This window comes from Triticum dicoccoides, chromosome 3B (assembly GCF_002162155.2).
Source record: "Triticum dicoccoides isolate Atlit2015 ecotype Zavitan chromosome 3B, WEW_v2.0, whole genome shotgun sequence".
Lineage (NCBI taxonomy): Eukaryota > Viridiplantae > Streptophyta > Magnoliopsida > Poales > Poaceae > Triticum > Triticum dicoccoides.
Window position 1 is genome coordinate 358,782,423 of NC_041385.1, and position 15,913 is coordinate 358,798,335.

The following is a 15,913-nucleotide window of genomic DNA, read 5'->3' on the forward strand; positions in this document are numbered from 1 at the left end:
CTAATGGGACACTTCGGACGCGACAAGACTTTCGCCACGCTCTCCAAGAACTAGTTTTGGCCCAAGATGTTTCGTGATGTCTCATGCTTCACCAACCGTTGCTCTACATGTCGCAAAGCTAAGTCAAAAGCTCAATCCCATGGTCTTTACATGCCCCTTCCTATTCCTTATCAACCTTGGGAAGACATTAGCATGGATTTTGTACTTGGTTTGCCTAGAACTCAAAATGGCAAGGATTCCGTCTTTGTTGTTGTGGACAGATTTTCTAAGATGGCACATTTCATTCCTTGCAACAAGATAGACGATGCTTCACATATTGCCAATCTCTTTTGTAGGGAAATCTTGCGACTTCATGGATTGCCAATGACGATTGTCTCGGATCGTGACGTCAAGTTCTTGAGTTACTTTTGGAAGACCCTATGCGCCAAGCTCGGAATCAAGCTATTGTTCTCTTCGGCATACCATCCTCAAACCGATGGCCAAACGGAGGTGACGCACCGTACACTCTCAACTCTACTTCGCGTGTTGATCAAGAAGAACATCAAGGAGTGGGAGGCGTGTCTACCCATCGCTGAGTACGCCTACAACCGTGTAAGACATTCCACGACCGGCAAGTCCCCCTTCGAGGTCGTCTACGGCTTCAACCCTTTGTCCCCATTGGACATTCTACCTCTTCCTCTACAAGAGTGAACCAACCTCGATGCAAGTGCTCGTGCAAGCTACATCAAGAAGATGCATGAAGATACAAGGCACACCATCGAGCGCCAAGTACAACGACTAGCGACCAAGCTCAACATCAACAAGCAACCCATGATATTCAACATTGGTGATCTAGTGTGGCTACATCTTCGCAAGGACCGCTTCCCCAACGAACACAAGTCCAAGCTTCTACCTCGCGCCGATGGACCATTCAAGGTTCTAGCACGCTACAACGACAACGCCTACAAGATCGACCTACCATGAGGCAAGTACAATGTGAGCGACATCTTCAACGTCAAGGACCTAGCACCTTTCCATGGTGATGCTCCTTTTGATCCGAGGTCGGATCTCTCCCAAGGGGGGGGGGGAGATGATGCGGAGCATCCCTCGCTCATCCCCATGGACGTGCCCACATCTCCCTCAACACCTCTTGGACCCATGACACGAGCCCGAGCTAAGGCTATTGAAGATAAGGTGAACTCGCTCCACTCCGAACTTCCTATCCCTACTCACGAGACATGGCTACTACCTCATTCGGAAACACTGTGTGTTATCAGGTGCCTGGAAGCGAGCCACAGAACAACTACATACAAGAGCCAAGACGGCAAGGACCCCAAGCATGATGGACAAGAAGAAGAGCTACAGCAGAAGCTACAGGCATCGGACGTCCGACCCTGTCCGAATGTCCGACGAGTCCCACGACACGGACGATCGAACCCTCCGGACGTCCGGTACCAGGCCACCCGAACCGAATCTACGGATGTCCGAGACGCTCCGGACGACCGGACAACCAACACCCGAGCCAAATCTATGGATGACCGACAGCCTCCGGACGTCCGGCCCCTCCAGAAGCTCCGGACATCCGACCATCTACGGACGACCGACGCGCCTACACCAGAGCTGAAACAATGGAAGTCCGAGCACGCCCGGACGACCGGACCGTCCCGAGCCTCCGGACGTCCGATGCCTTCCGGACGTCTGACACCCGAGTGACCGAACGTGCGGGCTGGAGACCTTGTACCCCTTCGTTTTGACTTCCATTTCACTAAGACTATGAATAGGACACCCCCATCTCCTTTCTAGGGCAGCATATGTTTAGCTCATATTTTGTGTGAGAGCCTTGCTCATCCACTTGGCTACTTCTCCTCGGAGCTCAGGACCTCTTCGGAGAAGATCCCCCAAGCGGATTCAAGACCCCTTTCTAGGGAAGACCATCAAGACCTCCGTACGGAGAAGAACTGTTCCTATGTATCCTTACCTTAGTTGATCGTGGATCTTATGTTACTCTATGTTGTCGGTGATCTAGCACTCGTGTGATTGATTCTATGTCGGTTTAGTGATTCTCCCTCTCGTTTTCCCCGTGTTTCCCCTTTGTGCTTCCGTGTGTTCTTCATGATTCCCCGTAGGATCCCTCCAAACATGAAAGATCGTCCACATAGGGTTCCACCCTACATCACATAGGGAAGTAATAAGTAGATGATGGGTTGTTAGAATGACAGAAGCTTAAACCCTAGTTTATGCGTTGCCTCATTAGGGGCTGATCTGGATCCATATGTTTAATGCTGTGGTTAGGTGATAGACGCAAAGGTGTCCCGTCTTTCGATGAGATGATGGATATCGCTTTGGTGGCAGTCGACTTTGACGATCCGACTACGAACGTGCGAGGACGTCGCGCCTTAGCAATCGCTAAACCAACTCCGAGAGGTTATTGACCACGCCGGAGCACGATCAACCTGACCACGAGGGTCTGTTTCCTGCGAGCAAACGAAGAACAAGCAAGAAACTGAGATTGCAATCTGGATATTGCGAATATAAGATGAAAGCTTTATTGATCAAGGTGGGGTTCTGTGACGCCTTTGTCTGGTTGTTGAACACAAACGAAGTACGCGAAGTTGCAGCTATGGCGAACTTTTAATCTAAACAAAACCCAAAGTCTAAACGATGCCCTAAGGGCTGTATATATGGAGGAAGAGGGGGGAATTTCGTGGCCCTTGGTGGAGGGGTCCAAAATAAACCTATCTCTTGTTTCCCCACACATACGGACTCTAAAAATAGCCTATACTTATGTATTTCGAAATTACATGGGCCTGGCCCAATAATAAGGTGACGCAGCACGTAAAATAACCTCGGGACGAAATTTATGAAGTGGCATCTTGTATATTTCGTCCAAGGCTTCATGCACCCATTATGGTGGCTTCAAAGTCCTGAAATCATCACTTGTAACTCCGTTCTTGTTCCCCTTGCGCATGCCATCATCTCCATGCTTGTTCTTGCTCCAATGTTCATCCTTCTCCAAGCTAGGCCCTTCATTTGTAAGCAAAACAAATGTATCCAATTTAGGCAACATCATATTCTCATGAACATTAGAATCATTACCAAGAAACGAAAGTACCTGGTAATTTAGTTGGCGTGCACGAGCTCTAGTAATTGGTCCGGTATGTATAGCAGCAGGGGCTGTGGGTGTAACAATTGTATTGATGTCCTCATCATCCTCCCCTTCTTGAAATGAAGTCGTCCTCGACGGAAGTTCATCTTCCTCACCCAAATAAGGCTTCAAATCTGCAATGTTAAAAGTGGGACTAACCCCAAAATCTGCAGGCAGCTCAAGTTTATATGCATTATCATTTATTTTCTCTAACACCTTAAAGGGACCATCAGCACGTGGCATTAACTTTGATTTGCGCAAATCAGGAAATCTATCCTTACGCAAATGTAACCAAACAAGATCTCCAGGTGCAAACACAACATGTTTTCTACCCTTATCTCCAGCAAGTTTATATTTAGCATTCATATGCTCAATGTTTTCCTTAGTTAACTCATGTATTTTTAAAATAAATTCAGCCCGTTGTTTAGCATCAAAATTAACCTTCTCCGAAGATGGAAGAGGCAACAAATCAATAGGTGCACGAGGTAGGAAACCATACACAACTTCAAAAGGGCACATCTTAGTAGTAGAATGCAATGAACGATTATAAGCAAATTCAATATGAGGCAAGCATTCCTCCCACATTTTCTTATTATTCTTCAAAACAGCCCTAAGCATAGTAGACAATGTTCTATTGACTACTTCAGTTTGTCCATCAGTTTGGGGGTGACAAGTAGTACTAAAAAGCAGTTTAGTCCCCAACTTAGCCCATAAACATCTCCAAAAGTGGCTAAGAAATTTAGTATCACGATCTGAAACAATAGTATTTGGCACACCATGCAAGCGAATAATTTCACGAAAGAACAAATCAGCAACATTAACAGCATCATCGCTTTTATGACATGGTATAAAGTGTGCCATTTTCGAGAATCTATCCACGACAACAAATATTATATCCCTCCCCTTCTTTGTTCGAGGTAAACCTAAAACAAAGTCCATAGATATCCTCCCAAGGAACACTAGGTACAGGCAAAGGCATATATGAACCATGAGGATTGAGTCGTGACTTAGCTTTTTGACATGTAGTGCATCGAGCAATAAAACGCTCAACATCCCGTCTCATCTTTGGCCAAAAGAAATGTGTAGCAAGTACGTCCTCCGTCTTCTTCACGCCAAAGTGTCCCATTAATCCTCCTCCATGCGCCTCCTGCAACAACAAAAGACGAACAGAGCTAGCTGGAATGCATAGCTTGTTAGCACGAAACACAAATCCATCGTTAACGACGAACTTGTTCCACATTCTTCCTTCTTTACAATTCTGTATTACATCTTTAAAATCAGCATCATGCACATATTGATCTTTGATGGTCTCCAAACCAAATATTTTGAAGTCAAGTTGTGAAACCATAGTATAGCGGCGAGACAATGCATCAACAATAACATTTTCTTTTCCCTTCTTGTGTTTAATGACATAAGGAAAAGTCTCAATGAATTCAACCCATTTAGCATGTCTACGATTCGGTTTAGCTTGACTTTTAATATGTTTCAAAGATTCATGATCAGAATGTATAACAAATTCTTTGGGCCATAAATAATGTTGCCATGTTTCTAAAGTCCGAACAAGAGCATATAATTCTTTATCATAAGTAGAATAATTCAGACTAGGCCCACTCAATTTTTCAGAAAAGTATGCAACAGGTTTGCCATCTTGTAATAACACACCACCTAATCCAATTCCACTAGCATCACATTCAAGCTCAAAGTCTTATTAAAATCAGGAAGTTGGAGTAAAGGAGCATGTGTCAACTTATCTTTCAATACCGAGAAGGCTTCTTCCTGTGCGGTACCCCAAAGAAAAGGCACATCTTTCTTTGTAAGCTCATTGAGAGGTGCAACAATGGTGTTGAAATCTCTCACAAAACGCCTATAGAATCCAGCGAGGCCAAGAAAACTTCTCACTTGTGTGACCGTTTTGGGCTGCGGCCAACTCTCAATAGCTCAATCTTGGCTTTATCAACTTCAATTCCCTGTGGAGTAACAACATAGCCAAGAAAAGATACTCGGTCGGTGCAAAAGGTGCACTTCCCAAGGTTACCAAACAAACGTGCATCACGTAGAGCAATAAAAACAGCACGTAAATGTTCCAAATGTTCTTCCAAAGATCTGCTATAAATCAATATGTCATCAAAGTAACCTACCACAAATCGTCCAATGAAAGCACGTAAAACTTCGTTCATTAATCTCATGAAAGTACTAGGTGCATTAGTTAACCCAAAAGGCATGACTAAGCACTCATATAATCCAAATTTAGTTTTAAATGCTGTTTTCCATTCATCTCCCAATTTCATACGAATTTGATGGTAGCCACTACGCAAATCAACTTTGGAGAATATTGTAGAGCCACTCAATTCATCAAGCATATCATCTAGCCTAGGAATAGGATGACGATAACGAATAGTAATATTATTAATGCCTCTACAATCAACACACATACGTGATGTACCATCCTTTTTCGGCACTTGAATAATAGGAACAGCACCAGGACTAAGGGATTCGCGTATATAACCTTTGTCGAGAAGCTCTTGTACTTGACGCATAATCTCCTTTGTCTCCTCTGGATTGGTACGGTATGGTGCACGGTTTGGCAGTGAAGCACCGGGAATTAAGTCAATCTGATGCTCAATCCCTTGAATAGGCGGTAATCCCGGTGGCACGTCTTGTGGAAAAACGTCAGCGAACTCCTGCAAAATGTTAGTGACAGCAGGAGGCAAAGAGGAAGGCACGTCCTCGAATGAAAATAATGCCTCTTTGCACACAAAAGCATAGCAAACAGATTTGCTGAAATCTAGCTCATCAATATCAGATTTGGTGGCAAATAAACATGCACTTTTCAATTTAATTTCAGAAGCAACACTAGATGGTTTATTATTAGGCTTCATTTGTTGCTCAAATTCTTTTGCCACAATCTGATTTTCACTCTTATTGTTCTCCTGTTTTGCTTTATTAGCTCTATTAATATCATCTTTCAAAATGGAATCAGAAGTCATAGGAAGCAAAGTAATATTTTTATCCTTATGAACAAGAGTATAGTGGTTGTTTCTACCATGATGTACAGAATTTTTATCAAATTGCCATGGTCTACCAAGTAATAAAGAACATGCTTGCATAGGTACCGCATCACAATCAACATAATCAGCATATGTAGAGATACTAAAATGCACACGAACAGTACGTGTTACCTTAACCTTGCCGCTGTTGTTGAACCATTGGATGTAGTAAGGATGTGGATGTGGTCTTGTGGTGAGAGAAAGCTTCTCCACCATCTCCATGCTAGCCAAGTTGTTGCAGCTCCCTCCATCTATGATGACGCGCACAGAACGTTCTTTCACAACTCCCTTGGTATGGAACAAATTGTGCCTCTGATTTTGCTCAGCTTGTGTGACCTGCACACTCAAAACACGTTGAGCAACTAAACATTCATACCTGTCAGCATCTTCAGGAGCCATGTATTGCGTCTCATGATCAGAATCATCTCCACCATGTTCTTCACGTGTAATAAGAGCCAAAGTCTCCTCATCATAGTCACTAGCGGACTCATATCCACCATCCGCGGTAGCAATCATCACACGCGGAGATTTGCATTCTATCGCATAATGACCTCCTCCCTTACAACGACGACAAATAATATCACTTGTGTGCCCTGTTGATGCCATGGAAGAAGAAGAACGTTGTGCAGGCCCCGCAGGTGCGCTCTTGGCAGATAATGGTGGTTGTGCCTGTTTTCTTGTATCACGGCTGGAGGTGGCACCGGATGGAGGTGCTGGTGCAGTTGAAGTAGAAGATGCACGTGGTGTCCATGATGAAGGTCGGCCTGCAGAAAAGTTAGTTCGCCCCAATGCTTGTCGATCCTGCACTTCACGTTCAGCTTTAAAAGCAAGATGGAATAAACGAGTGATATTAGTATACTCCTTATAGTCTAGAATGGTCTGAATCTCTCTATTTAATCCACCCAGAAAACGTGCAAGCATAGCTTCATTCTCCTCAACAATACCACATCTAATCATGCCAGTTTGTAATTCCTGATAATATTCTTCTATAGAATTTTTCCCTTGTCTTAAACGCTGTAATTTTTGAAGCAATTCACGTTGATAATATGGTGGAACCCAACGAGTACGCATAGCAGTTTTCAAAGCAGCCCAAGTAGTTGGAATAGGATATAATCTACAATATTCAGACCACCATACACATGCAAAACTAGTGAAAGCACAAACAGCAGCAGCAACTCGTGTCTCCTCAGGATATTGTAAACATGTAAATCATTGTTCAGTTTCTAACTCCCAAGTAAGATATATATCAGGAACATATCTACCCTCAAATGGTGGAATATTCAATTTCAGTTTAGGAATATGGACATCATCTCGTACCTGAGGTGGTGGTGCAGGCCTACCATTACGAATATATACCTGAGGTCGACCTGGTGGTGGTGGTGCTGGTGGCTGCACGTAGTTCGGATTTTGATCAACCTCATCCTCATAATCTCCCACATAATCATCATCCTCCTGGGTACCAGCAGCAGCAGTAGCAGGAGCCAAAGAAACACCAACAGCAGTAGCAGCGGCACCAGAATTTTGTCCTGGCTCAATAGGAACACGCTGTGCTCGTCCATACTGATTCGGAAGGGGGCGTAGTTGTTGTTGTTGCAGAGGTGCGACAGGTGCAACCGGTGGTGGAAGACGCGCAAGCAGTTCATTAAATCTATATCGAGCTTTGTTTCGAACATCTTCTCAAGGCCAGTAATCTTCTCCATGGCCTCTTCAAAATTGTTCAGCACATCTTGCACCTGTTCAGTCATCATTTGCTGAAACTTATCATGAAGCTCCTTGTTCGATAAGTTCTCCCAGTCAATCTCGTCGGCTTGTGATCCTGGCATGGTTAGCAGCAATAGAAACACACAAGAATATGATCCTACAGACTACTAAGAAGTGGTGGTGGTGTATCACAAATCCGTCAAGCAAATCTCAAATTCTTACCAGTTCTTACCCAGCAGTAGGCGGTGATCGGCAACTGTTGTAGTCAAAAACTCTCAAAGCTTGGATAGAGCGATTACCATGGAGAGTCAAACACACGATGTAGATGTATGTGGAGCTGGGAAGGCTTATAGTATGGTAGCAAAAAGGGTCAGCAATAATCAATTCAGAGATGCAAAGTTGAATAAACGCTCAACGACGGTACTGTGCTGGTCCTAGGCTAGACTGTGCTAGAGACGCGAGCCTAGAACACCAACAAAATCACGGCGCGGCACGTAAACAAAAGAAAAGCACACTCTGAATTTTTTTTTCGCTCTTTCTTTTTGCGCTATTTTTTTTGCGCTGCTTTTTTTTTGCGAAAAATAACTATAATGGCGAGTGTCTCAAAACTCTTCCTAGGTCAAACTGACAGGATGGGCACGAAAATTTTTTTTTCGACAAATTTTTTTTTTCGACTGCCCGGACCCAAAAACTGGAAACGGGTCAAAAAAACTTCCTATAATGGCACCTGTCTCAAAACACTCAGAAACACCTAAAAATAGGATAGCCAGAAAATTTTTCGAAAAATGCGTTTTCGAAAAATTTTGGGCCTAAACGGAGCGTGGTTTCCCGACTCTTTTTTTTCCCCGAAACCTACTCCGGCAAGGAAACACGAATCGGAATCTAGATGGATCCCGAAAACAAACCTAATAAGCAAGGAACTCGGATTGGTGGTGGATATATGGTGGTGGTATATGGCAGCGGTGGTGGTAGCGGTGGTAGTATATGGATATGGATCGGTGGTGGTATATGGGCACGGATTGGTGGTGGTATATGGATACGGATTCGGAGCGGTGGTGGTAGATGGCAGGGGCGATGATGATGGTGCGGCGGCGGCGTGACAACTTATGACCAGAACTCAAAACTCAAAAAGACTAGACTCTAAGACCAGCAACTAGACCGACGATGCAACCGCAAATTCAACAAAGCAAAACCCTAAAAAGATTATGCAAAGGCTCAGATTGGTTCGGATATGATGAACTAACCCTAATTTTTGTGTGGCATTTTCGTGGACTGTAGGTATGAAGAACAGACTCGATCTAAACTACGAAAAACTGTAAAATCTCACCGAGCAACCTGGAAATCTGATACCACTTGATAGAGGCAAAGGTGTCCCGTCTTTCGATGAGATGATGGATATCGCTTTGGTGGCAGTCGACTTTGACGATCCGACTACGAACGTGCGAGGACGTCGCGTCTTAGCAATCGCTAAACCAACTCCAAGAGGTTATTGACCACGCCGGAGCATGATCAACCTGACCACGAGGGTCTGTTTCCTGCGAGCAAACGAAGAACAAGCAAGAAACTGAGATTGCAATCTGGATATTGCGAATATAAGATGAAAGCTTTATTGATCAAGGTGGGGTTCTGTGACGCCTTTGTCTGGTCGTTGAACACAAACGAAGTACGCGAAGTTGCAGCTATGGCGAACTTTTAATCTAAACAAAACCCAAAGTCTAAACGATGCCCTAAGGGCTGTATATATGGAGGAAGAGGGGGGAATTTCGTGGCCCTTGGTGGAGGGGTCGGAAATAAACCCTATCTCTTGTTTCCCCACACATACGGACTCTAAAAATAGCCTATACTTATGTATTTCGAAATTACATGGGCCTGGCCAATAATAAGGTGACGCAGCACCTAAAATAACCTCGGGACGAAATTTATGAAGTGGCATCTTGTATATTTCGTCCAAGGCTTCATGCACCCATTATGGTGCTTCAAAGTCCTGAAATCATCACTTGTAACTCCGTTCTTGTTCCCCTTGCGCATGCCATCATCTCCATGCTTGTTCTTGCTCCAATGTTCATCCTTCTCCAAGCTAGGCCCTTCATTTGTAAGCAAAACAAATGTATCCAATTTAGGCAGCATCATATTCTCATGAACATTAGAATCATTACCAAGAAACGAAAGTACCTGGTAATTTAGTTGGCGTGCACGAGCTCTAGTAATTGGTCCAGTATGTATAGCAGCAGGGGCTGTGGGTGTAACAATTGTATTGATGTCCTCATCATTAGGTTTACCTTAATACTTCTTTTCTAGTTGCGAATGCTTGCAATAGGGGTTAATCATAAGTGGGATGCTAGTCCAAGTAAGGGAAGCACCCAAGCACCGGTCCACCCACATATCAAATTATCAAAGTACCGAACGCGAATCATATGAGCATGATGAAAACTAGCTTGACGATAATTCCCATGTGTCCTCGGGAGCTCCTTTCTCATTATTAGAAATTGTCCATGCTTATCCTTTGCTACATAAAGGATTGGGCCACCTTGCTGCACTTTATTTACTTTATTTACTTGTTACTCGTTACTATTTATCTTATCATAAAACTATCTATCACCTACAAATTCAGTGCTTGCAGAGAAAACCTTACTGAAACCCGCTTATCATTTCCTTCTGCTCCTCGTTGGGTTCAACACTCTTACTTATAGAAAGGACTACGATAGACCCCCTACACTTGTGGGTCATCAAGACTAATTTCTGGCGCCATTGCCGGGGAGTGTAGTGCTTTTGGTGAGTGGAATTTGGTAAGGAAATATTTATATAGTGTGCTGAAATTTTCTGTTACTTGTCACTATGGAAACTAATCCTTTGAGGGGCTTGTTCGGGGTATCTTCACCCCGAACAGAAGAGCAAAGAGTTGCTCGTCAACCTACTGAACTTTTTGAAAATATTTACTTTGAGATTCCTTCGGGTATGATAGAGAAACTGCTAGCTAATCCATTTGCAGGAGATGGAACATTGCATCCCGATTTACACCTTATCTTTGTGGATGAAGTTTGTGGATTATTTAAGCTTGCAGGTATTCTCGATGATGTTGTCAAAAGAAAGGTCTTCCCTTTATCTTTGAAGGGAGATGCATTGACATGGTATAGGCTATGTGATGATACGAGATCTTGGAATTATAAGCGATTGAAGTTGGAATTTCACCAGAAGTTCTATCCTATGCATCTTGTTCATCGTGATCGTAATTACATATATAATTTCTGACCTCGCGAAGGAGAAAGCATCGTCCAAGCTTGGGGGAGGCTTAAGTCAATGTTATATTCATGCCCCAATCATGAGCTCTCCCAGGAAATGATTATTCAAAACTTTTATGCTCGGTTTCTCTTAATGATCGCAACCTGCTCGATACTTCCTGTGCTGGTTCTTATATGCTAAAGACTATTGATTTCAAATGGGACTTATTGGAAAGAATTAAATGCAACTCTGAAGATTGGGGTTCCGACGATGGTAAGGAGTCAGGTATGACACCTAAGTTCGATTGTGTTAAATCTTTTATTGATATCGATGCTTTTCGTGGATTTAGCGCTTAGTATGGACTTGACTCTGAGATAGTAGCTTATTTCTATGAATCTTTTGCTACCCACATTGATCTCCCTAAAGAAAAGTGGTTTAAATATAATCCTCCTGTTGAAGTCAAAGTAGTTACACCTATTACAGTTGAAGAAAAGACTATCACCTATAGCGATCCTATTGTTCCTACTACTTATGTTGAGAAACCTCCTTTTCCTGTTAGGATAAATGATCATGCTAAAACTTCGACTGTTGTTCGTAAGAGTAATACTAGGACTTATACACCTTGATAGAGGCAAAGGTGTCCCGTCTTTCGATGAGATGGTGGATTTCGCTTTGGTGGAAGTCGACTTTGACGATCCGACTACGAACGTGCGAGGACGTCGCGCCTTAGCAATCGCTAAACCAACTCCGAGAGGTTATTGACCACGCCGGAGCACGATCAGCCTGACCACGAGGGTCTGTTTCCTGCGAGCAAACGAAGAACAAGCAAGAAACTAAGATTGCAATCTGGATATTGCGAATATAAGATGAAAGCTTTATTGATCAAGGTGGGGTTCTGTGACGCCTTTGTCTGGTCGTTGAACACAAACGAAGTACGCGAAGTTGCAGCTATGGCGAACTTTTAATCTAAACAAAACCCAAAGTCTAAACGATGCCCTAAGGGCTGTATATATGGAGGAAGAGGGGGGAATTTCGTGGCCCTTGGTGGAGGGGTCCGAAATCAACCCTATCTCTTGTTTCCCCACACATACGGACTCTAAAAATAGCCTATACTTATGTATTTCGAAATTACATGGGCCTGGCCCAATAATAAGGTGACGCAGCACCTAAAATAGCCTCGGGACGAAATTAATGAAGTGGCATCTTGTATATTTCGTCCAAGGCTTCATGCACCCATTATGGTGGCTTCAATGTCCTGAAATCATCACTTGTAACTCCGTTCTTGTTTCCCTTGCGTATGCCATCATCTCCATGCTTGTTCTTGCTCCAATGTTCATCCTTCTCCAAGCTAGGCCCTTCATTTGTAAGCAAAACAAATGTATCCAATTTAGGCAGCATCATATTCTCATGAACATTAGAATCATTACCAAGAAACGAAAGTACCTGGTAATTTAGTTGGCGTGCACGAGCTCTAGTAATTGGTCCAGTATGTATAGCAGCAGGGGCTGTGGGTGTAACAATTGTATTGATGTCCTCATCATCCTCCCCTTCTTGAAATGAAGTCGTCCTCGACGGAAGTTCATCTTCCTCACCCAAATAAGGCTTCAAATCTGCAATGTTAAAAGTGGGACTAACCCCAAAATCTGCAGGCAGCTCAAGTTTATATGCATTATCATTTATTTTCTCTAACACCTTAAAGGGACCATCAGCACGTGGCATAAACTTTGATTTGCGCAAATCAGGAAATCTATCCTTACGCAAATGTAACCAAACAAGATCTCCAGGTGCAAACACAACATGTTTTCTACCCTTATCTCCAGCAAGTTTATATTTAGCATTCATGCGCTCAATGTTTTCCTTAGTTAACTCATGCATTTTTAAAATCAATTCAGCACGTTGTTTAGCATCAAAATTAACCTTCCCCGAAGATGGAAGAGGCAACAAATCAATAGGTGCACGAGGTAGGAAACCATACACAACTTTAAAAGGGCACATCTTAGTAGTAGAATGCAATGAACGATTATAAGCAAATTCAATATGAGGCAAGCATTCCTCCCACATTTTCTTATTATTCTTCAAAACAACCCTAAGCATAGTAGACAACGTTCTATTGACTACTTCAGTTTGTCCATCAGTTTGGGGGTGACAAGTAGTACTAAAAAGCAGTTTAGTCCCCAACTTAGCCCATAAACATCTCCAAAAGTGGCTAAGAAATTTAGTATCACGATCTAAAACAATAGTATTTGGCACACCATGCAAGCGAATAATTTCACGAAAGAACAAATCAGCAACATTAACAGCATCATCACTTTTATGACATGGTATAAAGTGTGCCATTTTCGAGAATCTATCCACGACAAAAAATATGCTATCCCTCCCCTTCTTTGTTCGAGGTAAACCTAAAACAAAGTCCATAGATATATCCTCCCAAGGAACACTAGGTACAGGCAAAGGCATATATAAACCATGAGGATTGAGTCGTGACTTAGCTTTTTGACATGTAGTGCAGCGAGCAATAAAACGCTCAACATCCCGTCTCATCTTTGGCCAAAAGAAATGTGTAGCAAGTACGTCCTCCGTCTTCTTCACGCCAAAGTGTCCCATTAATCCTCCTCCATGCGCCTCCTGCAACAACAAAAGACGAACGGAGCTAGCTGGAATGCATAGCTTGTTAGCACGAAACACAAATCCATCGTTAACAACAAACTTGTTCCACATTCTTCCTTCTTTACAATTATGCATTACATCTTTAAAATCAGCATCATGCACATATTGATCTTTGATGGTCTCTAAACCAAATATTTTGAAGTCAAGTTGTGAAAGCATAGTATAGCGACGAGACAATGCATCAGCAATAACATTTTTTTTCCCTTCTTGTGTTTAATGACATAAGGGAAAGTCTCAATGAATTCAACCCATTTTGCATGTCTACGATTCAGTTTAGCTTGACTTTTAATATGTTTCAAAGATTCATGATCAGAATGTATAACAAATTCTTTGGGCCATAAATAATGTTGCCATGTTTCTAAAGTCCGAACAAGAGCATATAATTCTTTATCATAAGTAGAATAATTCAGACTAGGCCCACTCAATTTTTCAGAAAAGTATGCAACAGGTTTGCCATCTTGTAATAACACACCTCCTAATCCAATTCCACTAGCATCACATTCAAGCTCAAAAGTCTTATTAAAATCAGGAAGTTGGAGTAAAGGAGCATGTGTCAACTTATCTTTCAATACCGTGAAGGCTTCTTCCTGTGCGGTACCCCAAAGAAAAGGCACATCTTTCTTTGTAAGCTCATTGAGAGGTGCAGCAATGGTGCTGAAATCTCTCACAAAACGCCTATAGAATCAAGCGAGGCCAAGAAAACTCCTCACTTGTGTGACCGTTTTGGGCTGCGGCCAACTCTCAATAGCTTCAATCTTGGCTTTATCAACTTCAATTCCCTGTGGAGTAACAACATAGCCAAGAAAAGATACTCGGTCAGTGCAAAAGGTGCACTTCCCAAGGTTACCAAACAAACATGCATCACGTAGAGCAATAAAAACAGCACGTAAATGTTCCAAATGTTCTTCCAAAGATCTGCTATAAATCAATATGTCATCAAAGTAAACTACCACAAATCGTCCAATGAAAGCACGTAAAACTTCGTTCATTAATCTCATGAAAGTACTAGGTGCACTAGTTAACCCAAAAGGCATGACTAACCACTCATATAAACCAAACTTAGTTTTAAATGCTGTTTTCCATTCATCTCCCAATTTCATACGAATTTGATGGTGGCCACTACGCAAATCAACTTTGGAGAATATTGTAGAGCCACTCAATTCATCAAGCATATCATCTAGCCTAGGAATAGGATGACGATAACGAATAGTAATATTATTAATGCCTCTACAATCAACACACATACGTGATGTACCATCCTTTTTCGGCACTAGAATAATAGGAACAGCACAAGGACTAAGGGATTCGCGTATATAACCTTTGTCGAGAAGCTCTTGTACTTGACGCATAATCTCCTTCGTCTCCTCTGGATTGGTACGGTATGGTGCACGGTTTGGCAGTGAAGCACCGGGAATTAAGTCAATCTGATGCTCAATCCCTCGAATAGGCGGTAATCCCGGTGGCACGTCTTGTGGAAAAACGTCAGCGAACTCCTTAACCTTGCCGCTGTTGTTGAACCATTGGATGTAGTAAGGATGTGGATGTGGTCTTGTGGTGAGAGAAAGCTTCTCCACCATCTCCAAGCTAGCCAAGTTGTTGCAGCTCCCTCCGTCTATTATGACGCGCACAGAACGTTCCTTCACAACTCCCTTGGTATGGAACAAATTGTGCCTCTGATTTTGCTCAGCTTGTGTGACCTGCACACTCAAAACACGTTGAGCAACTAAACATTCATACCTGTCAGCGTCTTCAGGAGCCATGTATTGCGTCTCATGATCAGAATCATCTCCACCATGTTCTTCACGTGTAATAAGAGCCAATGTCTCCTCATCATAGTCACTAGCGGACTCATATCCACCATCCGCGGTAGCAATCATCACACGCGGAGATTTGCATTCCCTCGCATAATGACCTCCTCCCTTACAACGACGACAAATAATATCACTTGTGTGCCCTGTTGATGCCATGGAAGAAGAAGAACGCTGTGCAGGACCCGCAGGTGCGCTCTTGGAAGATAATGGTGGTTGTGCTTGTTTTCTTGTATCACGGCTGGAGGTGGCACCGGATGGAGGTGCTGGTGCAGTTGAAGTAGAAGATGCACGTGGTGTCCATGATGAAGGTCGGCCTGCAGAAAAGTTAGTTCGCCCCAATGCTT